The sequence below is a fragment of the Penaeus vannamei genome, chromosome 15 (genome assembly GCF_042767895.1).
Source record: "Penaeus vannamei isolate JL-2024 chromosome 15, ASM4276789v1, whole genome shotgun sequence".
In the NCBI taxonomy this organism is placed as follows: domain Eukaryota; kingdom Metazoa; phylum Arthropoda; class Malacostraca; order Decapoda; family Penaeidae; genus Penaeus; species Penaeus vannamei.
The window spans coordinates 16,962,862-16,970,361 of NC_091563.1; positions in this window are offsets into that span (position 1 = coordinate 16,962,862).

Sequence of the window (7,500 nt, forward strand, 5' to 3'; positions counted from 1 at the left end):
ACAACACATACACCCCCCCCCCACACACACACACACAAATTCACACACACACACGCACACACACACATACACAAACAAACACACACACACAACCACAACACATACACATCCCCCAACACACAAATACTCACACAAACACACACAAATACACACACACACATGCACACACACACACACACACACAACCACAACACACACACATCCCTCCCCCCCCCACCACACACACACACGCACACAACCACAACACACACACATCCCTCCCCCCCACACACACACACACACGCACACAGAGTAGCAGGTGGAACAATACTTGAGGAAAATTTTAACGAAAACTCGGGTGCTTCCCCAGACCCAACTCGTGCGTGGGTCTCGCTCGTTACGGCGCTGCACCAGGATCTCCCTTGGCTCCTTCTTGCTCCTTCTTGCTGGGGTTGGGGGTTAGAATGAGGGGGCTTGGAGGGTTAAAATGAGGGGGAGAGGGGGTTGGGGGTTTGGGAGAGGGGTGGGGGGTTAAAATTAAGGGGTTGGGGGTTAAAATTAAGGGGTTGGAAGGGTTAACATGAGGTGGTTGGGAGGGGGAGAGGGGAGTTGAGGGTTTGGGGGTTCGGGACGGGGTTGGAAAGGTTAAAATGAGGGGTTGGGAGGGTTAAAATGATGGGCTTGGAAGGGTTGAAATAAGGGGTTGGAAGGATTAAAATGAGGGGGTTGGGGGTTTGGGAGGAGGGTGAAAATGATGGGCTTGGAAGGGTTAAGATGAGGGGGTCGGGAGGGTTAACATGAGGGTTGGGAGGGAGGGGAGTGGAAGAGGGGAGGGATTGGAAGGGATAAAAGGAGGGGTGGGAGGGGTTAGTGGGGATTGGGAGGGAGGGGAGAGGGTTAGGAGGGGTTGGGAGGGGGTGGAAGAAAGGGAGAGGGTTGAAAGAATTTGGAAGGGGGGAGGGGGTGCAACAGGGAAGGTTGGTAGGGAGTGTAAGGGGTTAGGGGCTAGGGAGTTGGGAGGGGGCTAGGGAGATGGGATCGGAAGGAGGGTGTAGGTTAGGTTGTAGAGGATAAGGATGGAAAGAGATAGAAGGAAGGAAGGGGATGCAAAGGTATTAAAGAGGGGGGATGGGGGGGGGGAGGTTGTGGGGACGAAGAGATTTGGAGAGAAATTGGATTGGAAGGAAATGAAATGGAGAAGAGGGCAGGGGAAGGATTGGAAGAAGGGGGGATGGGGAGGGGGGGTTGTGAGAAGTGAGAGAGAGTGTGGGGGGAGTAGGGAAGAGAGGAGTCTACAGAGAAACGCGTTAACTATAAAACTCAACTTTATCTATTATTTTTCATTATTATTCTATTTCTTACCATTCTCTTTCTCATTCACCACTATTGCTGTTGTGTTTACATGAATAAAACGGTTCTCTCTCTCTCTCTCTCTCTCTCTCTCTCTCTCTCTCTCTCTCTCTCTCTCTCTCTCTCTCTCTCTCTCTCTCTCTCTCTCTATCTCTCTCTCTCTCTCTCTCTAACTCTCTCTCTCTCTCTCCTCTCTAACTCTCTCTCTCTCTCTCTCTCTCACTCTCTTTCTCTCTCTAATTCTCTCTCTTTCTCTCTGACTCTCTCTCTCTCTCTAACTCTTTCTCTTTCTAACACTCTCTCTCTAACTCTCTTTCTTTCTTTCTCTCTCTCTCTCTCTCTCTCTCTCTCTCTCTCTCTCTCTCTCTCTCTCTCTCTCTCTCTCTCTCTCTCTCTCTCTCTCTCTTCTCTTTCTCTCTCTCTCTCTCTCTCTCTCTCTCTCTCTCTCTCTCTCTCTCTCTCTCTCTCTCTCTCTCTCTCTCTCTCTCTCTCTCTCTCTCTCTCTCCTCCCTCTTCTTGTTGCTATACTCAATCTCCTCTACTTTTCTATCCTTTTATTCTTATTTATTTTTTCCCTATCTTTGTCGTTACTGTCAACATGCTTGTTTGTTTTCGTGACTACAAGCCAATGCCCTTCCAATTGCATTTAGCGCTTCTCTCTATTCCTCTTTCCTCCTTCCTCTTTTCCATCCTGTTTTATATCTCTCCTCCTTTTCTTTCTCTTACGCTTTACAATAACCCCTCCTCCTCCTCCTGTCCTTCCTCCCTCTTTCTTCTTCCAACAATAAGGAAAAACATATTGTAGTCCACTCATCCGTACACATACGTACACATATACACGCACATACGCACACATTTGCATAAACATATTCACACATACATATACATAAGTACACACATTAATACACATACGAGAGAAAGAGAGAGAGAGAGAGAGAGAGAGAGAGAGAGAGAGAGAGAGAGAGAGAGAGAGAGAGAGAGAGAGAGAGAGAGAGAGAGAGAGAGAGAGAGAGAGAGAGAGAGAGAGAGAGAGAGAACATACCGTAGTCTCCCCTGGAAGGAACGATCATTAAGCCAACAGATGGCTCTGTATCGCAACGGGACGCGCAAGTTTAACCTGACTTTCATTTCGAAGTTTAGTGGCGTTTGAAGTTTTAAGGAGTGAATTTATGTCCACGAGAGCTGTAGTTTCTTCTCGTTGTTTTACATACAGAGACGTACATGGATTACTGTACTCGCCCGAACGCAATTACTTTCAAACAAAGCAAGGATGTGTAGTTACACTCGTCGGTATGTGTGTGTGTGTGTGTGTGTGTGTGTGTGTGTGTGTGTGTGTGTGTGTGTGTGTTTGCAATATTATTATCAACAATAATGATAAAAAAGAAAATAATGTTAATGATAATAACACCAACTTGATCACAAAACAAAATGCAGATAAAAAGATTATATTAATAGAAGTATCAAAATAAATCTATTTTTAACCGAATGAGCAAAAGATTGTCAAATGTGGAGAATTTTCTTAGCGCCTCCGAAGCCGTGCATAGCTGTAGAACATATTCCCTCTGTTTAAAAGTACAAACTCCTCACTTATTTATTCCACTGATCTTTCGAGACCATGTTAGATCAACCCTAAAAAATACAAAAAAAAAGAAGAGAAGAAAATAAAATAAATAGATAGGTCAAGAAAAAATAAAGCACCCGAAGTCAAGAAACAACGAACCCGAACAAGTTATGAGTGCAAGCCATTTCTGCCGCTTGTGTGACATTGCAAAGCACCACAATCGCTGGACCGCTGCCAAAAGCGTGTTCAAAACGTGTTATACTATCCCCCTCCTCCCCCCCACCCTACCCTTCCCCCTCCCTCTTATCCCCGAGGCCCACTCCCTCCCTGCCCCCTCCCCACTTTCTACCCTCTCCCCCTCCCCCTCCCTGCCCTCCCCACTTTCTCCCTCTCCCTCTCCCCTCCCTCCCCCCACTTTTTCCCTCTCCCCCTCCCTGCATCCTCCACTTTCTCCCCTCTCCCCCTCCCTGCACCCCCCCACTTTTTCCCCTCTCCCCCCCCACCTCCCTTGGGAAAGAGGGTGGAGGCTACTGTGAGATTAATATTGTGGTTTCACTCGAACTTAATCGCGCAAATAGTGACTTTGTGTGTGTGTGTGTGTGTTTGTACGTGTGAATCTATGTGTGTGTGTGTGTGTGTGTTTACACGCGCTTCTAAATGTGTGTGTGTGTGTCCGTGCGTGCGTGTGTGTGTACAACGCACCCACCAACAAGTACACACAGACACCTACACAGACAAACAGACAAACAAATACAGATCTAACGCCACATGTACGAAGAGGGGAATAAGGAAGAAATCAAAGAGGAAAACAAAAAGCGAGAGAGAGAGTCAGCCGCGTCGCTCGACAAGACGAGACAAGACTAAAAAAAAAAAAGAAAAAAAAAACAAACAGATATTTGCTGTTTTCTCTCTCTCCCTCTCCCTCTCTCTCTCTCTCTTTCTCTCTCTCTCTCTCTCTCTCTCTCTCTCTCTCTCTCTCTTTCTCTCTCTCTCTCTCTCTGTTTCTCTCTCTTTCTCTCTCTCTCTCTTTCTTTCTCTTTCTCTTTATCTTTCTCTTTCTCTCTCTCTCTCTCTCTCTCTCTCTCTCTTTCTCTCTCTTTCTCTCTTCTTATTCTTGTATGATTATTTATTCATCCATTGAGGATATTTTTGTTAATTCAGTTATTTTCTTTTTCTTCCAATTTTCGATTTTCTTGGGGGGGGGGATCCCTCGGGGGGAAGGGAAGGGTGGTAGGGGGGGGAAGTTGACTTGAATTAGGATGAGCTGCTGAGGAGGAAGGAGGAGGAGATAGCAGAGCAGAAGAAGATGGTGAATGAGGAGAAGGGAGAGGAGGAAGAGGAAAAAAGAAGAAACGTAAAAGAAGAAGGAGGGGGAAGGGGATTATGAGGAAAGGGAGGGAGGATTAGGAGGAAGAGGAGGAGAAGGAGGAAGCGACACAGAAAAGGGAGGAGGAGGAGGAAACAGAGAAGAAGAAAAAGAAGAGGAAGAAGGAGAAGGCAGAGGAGGAGGAGGAGGAAGCAGCAGAAAAAGGGGAAGTGGAAGAGGAGGGGGAGTAGATGAAATTGGAAGAGGAGAAGCAAAAAGAGGAAAATGAGAGGTAGGAAGATAAACTGACAAATTAGGAAGAGGGATTGAAGAAGGAGGAGGAGAAAAAAGAAGAGAGAAGTAGCATCAAAAGAAAATGCAAAAAAAGGGAGATGAAAGAAGAAGAGGAAGAGAAAGAAGGAGAGAAATAGAAAAAAAGGAATATGAGAAAGCAGAAAATAGGGAGAAGGACAACGAAAAGAAATAAGAGGAAGAAAAGATAGAAAAAGAAGGAGAAGACGAGGAGGAAGAGAAAAGAGAGGAAGAAAACAAAAAGGAAGAGGAGGAAGAAAAAATGGAAAAAGAGGAAGAGAAGATAGAGAAAGAGGGAGAAGACGAGGAGGAAGTGAAGAGGGAGGAAGAAATCGAAAAGGTAGAGAAGATAGGAAAAGAGGTAGAGTAGGAAGAGGAGAGGGAGGAAGAGGACGAAGATGAAGGGTAATAAAGGGCAGCAGAAGCCTTGGGTAAAAGAGCCATAAAAAACTCCAGCATCAGAACCATAGCCATCAATCGCAGCCTCCTCCCTTCCCTCCCTTCCTCCCTCACTTTCCTCCCTTCCTTCCTTCCCTCCCTTCCTCTCTCCCTTCCTCCCTTCCTTCCTTCCCTCCCTCCTTCCTTCCGTTCTTCCCTTCTCTCCCTCCTTCCTTCCGTTCTTCCCTTCCCTACCTTCCCTACATTCCCTCCCTTCCTTCCTTCCCTCCCTCCTTCCTTCCCTCCTTCCCTGTTCCCTCCCTCACTTCCCTCCCTTCCTTCATTCCCTCCCTCCTTCCTTCAGTTCTTCCCTTCCCTCTCTTCCCTACCTCCCCTTCCTTCCCTCCCTTCCTCCCTCCCTCCCTACCTGACTTTCCTCCCTCCATTTCCTCTCTCCATTTCTTTCCTCCCTTCCCCCTTCATTTCTCCCTCCTTCTCTCTCTTACCTTCCTTCCCCTCCCCTTTCTTCTCCTTACCTATATTCCCTTCCTCCCTTCAACCCTCCTTCCCTTTATTCCCTCTTCCCATTTTCCCATCTTCCAATCTATTTCCTCTGCTTGTCATTTTTATTTTCATTAGTATTATCATAATTACGATCACTGTTACTATCTTTATCATCATTTCTATCATTCTTACTATCACTAGCATTACTACTATCACTGTTACTATCAACACCCTTAATATTATTGCTGTTACTATCATCCTCATTATCGTTGTTACTATCTTTGTAATTATTACTATCAATATTTGTATCATTTTCATTATCATTACTAAAAGGAAAATGAGAATGAAGGACGGGCAGACAGACAGGCAGAACGACAGACAGACAGACAGAGAGTAGAGCGAGGGACAAAAACAAAGAAACAAATGAACCGTTTTTGATAAACCTTGAGGAAATCCGATACTTTTCTGGCGTGACAAAGATGGGTTCGAAACTCTCTCCTCTTTCTCTCTCTCTCTCTTTCTCTCTCTCTCTCTCTCTCTCTCTCTCTCTCTCTCTCTCTCTCTCTCTCTCTCTCTCTCTCTCTCTCTCTCTCTCTCTCTCTCTCTCTCTCTCTCTCTCTCTCTCTCTCTCTCTCTCTCTCTCTCTCTTTCTCTCTCTCTCTCTCTCTCTCTCTCTATCTCTCTCTCTGTCTCTCTCTCTCTCTCTCTCTCTCTCTCTCTCTCTCTCTCTCTCTCTGTCTCTCTGTCTCTCTCTCTCTCTCTCTCTCTTCTCTCTCTCTCTCTCTCTCTCTCTCTCTTTCTCTCTCTTTCCCTCCCTCTTTCTGTCTCTATACATGATGATGATATAAAAAATGATACTGCTGATAATGATGACAGTAATAGTAATAATAATTATAATGATAATAATGATAATAGTAGTAATAATAATGGTAATAATGATAATAGTAGTAATAATAATGATGATAATGAAAATAACAATAATAATGATAATAATGATAATAATGATAGTAATAATAATGATAATAATAATAACGATAATAATAATAATAATGATAATGATAATAATAATAATAATAATAATAACATCAGGAACAATAATGATAATGATAACGATTATATAACGATAATATAACGATTATGATAATAACAAAAATTATAATAACAATAATGATAATGATAATAATGAAAATGATAATGATAGGAATAATCAAACAATAAATGAATAAATAGATGAATAATAATAGAAAAAATAGCAAAACTTCCTCCATCCACTAAAAATCAGACACAAAAAAGAAGAAAAAATATATACATATATAATCTTTCTTGGCCCAGACGTCAAAGGCAATTTAGATAAGTAATCACTTTAATTAGCGAAGCCATCCAGGGTGGAATGCGGACCCGAGGCTTCCTGTCCCTGTTCTTAAGGGAAGCCCACCTTAGGGGAAGCAAATATTGATAAAGAAAAGAGAGAGAGAGAGAGAGAGAGAGAGAGAGAGAGACAGAGAGAGAGAGAGAGAAAACAGAAGAGAGGGAGAGAGAGAGAGAGAGAGAGAAAGGGCAGTATTTCTTTCTTTCAGTTTTTTTTTTTTTTTTTATCTTTACTTTTTCCTATTTTGTCTGGCTCTATTTGTTGTTGATTTTCTTTGTTTTGGTTTTGGGTTGCTTTCTTTTTCTTCTTTCTTTCTTCTTTTTTCTCGTTTTTTCTCCTGTCTCCGTTACTTCGTTTTCTCTCTCTCTCTCTCTCTCTCTCTCTCTCTCTCTCTCTCTCTCTCTCTCTCTCTCTCTCTCTCTCTCTCTCTCTCTCTCTCTCTCTCTTTCTCTCTCTCTCTGCTCTCTCTCCTCTCTCTCTCTCTCTCTCTCTCTCTCTCTCTCTCTCTCTCTCTCTCTCTCTCTCTCTCTCTCTCTCTCTCTCTCTCTCTCTCTCTCTCATTCACTCTTGTGTGTGTATGAATAGATAGTTATGGATAACTATATGATACACACATGTTTGTGTATACAAAATCCATGTATGTATGTTTATTTTAGTGTGTCTGTGTGTCTTTGTGTATAAGTGTATAAAGGTTTGTATGTATGTGCGTATGTGCATGCATTTGTGCGTGTCCGTGTGTGC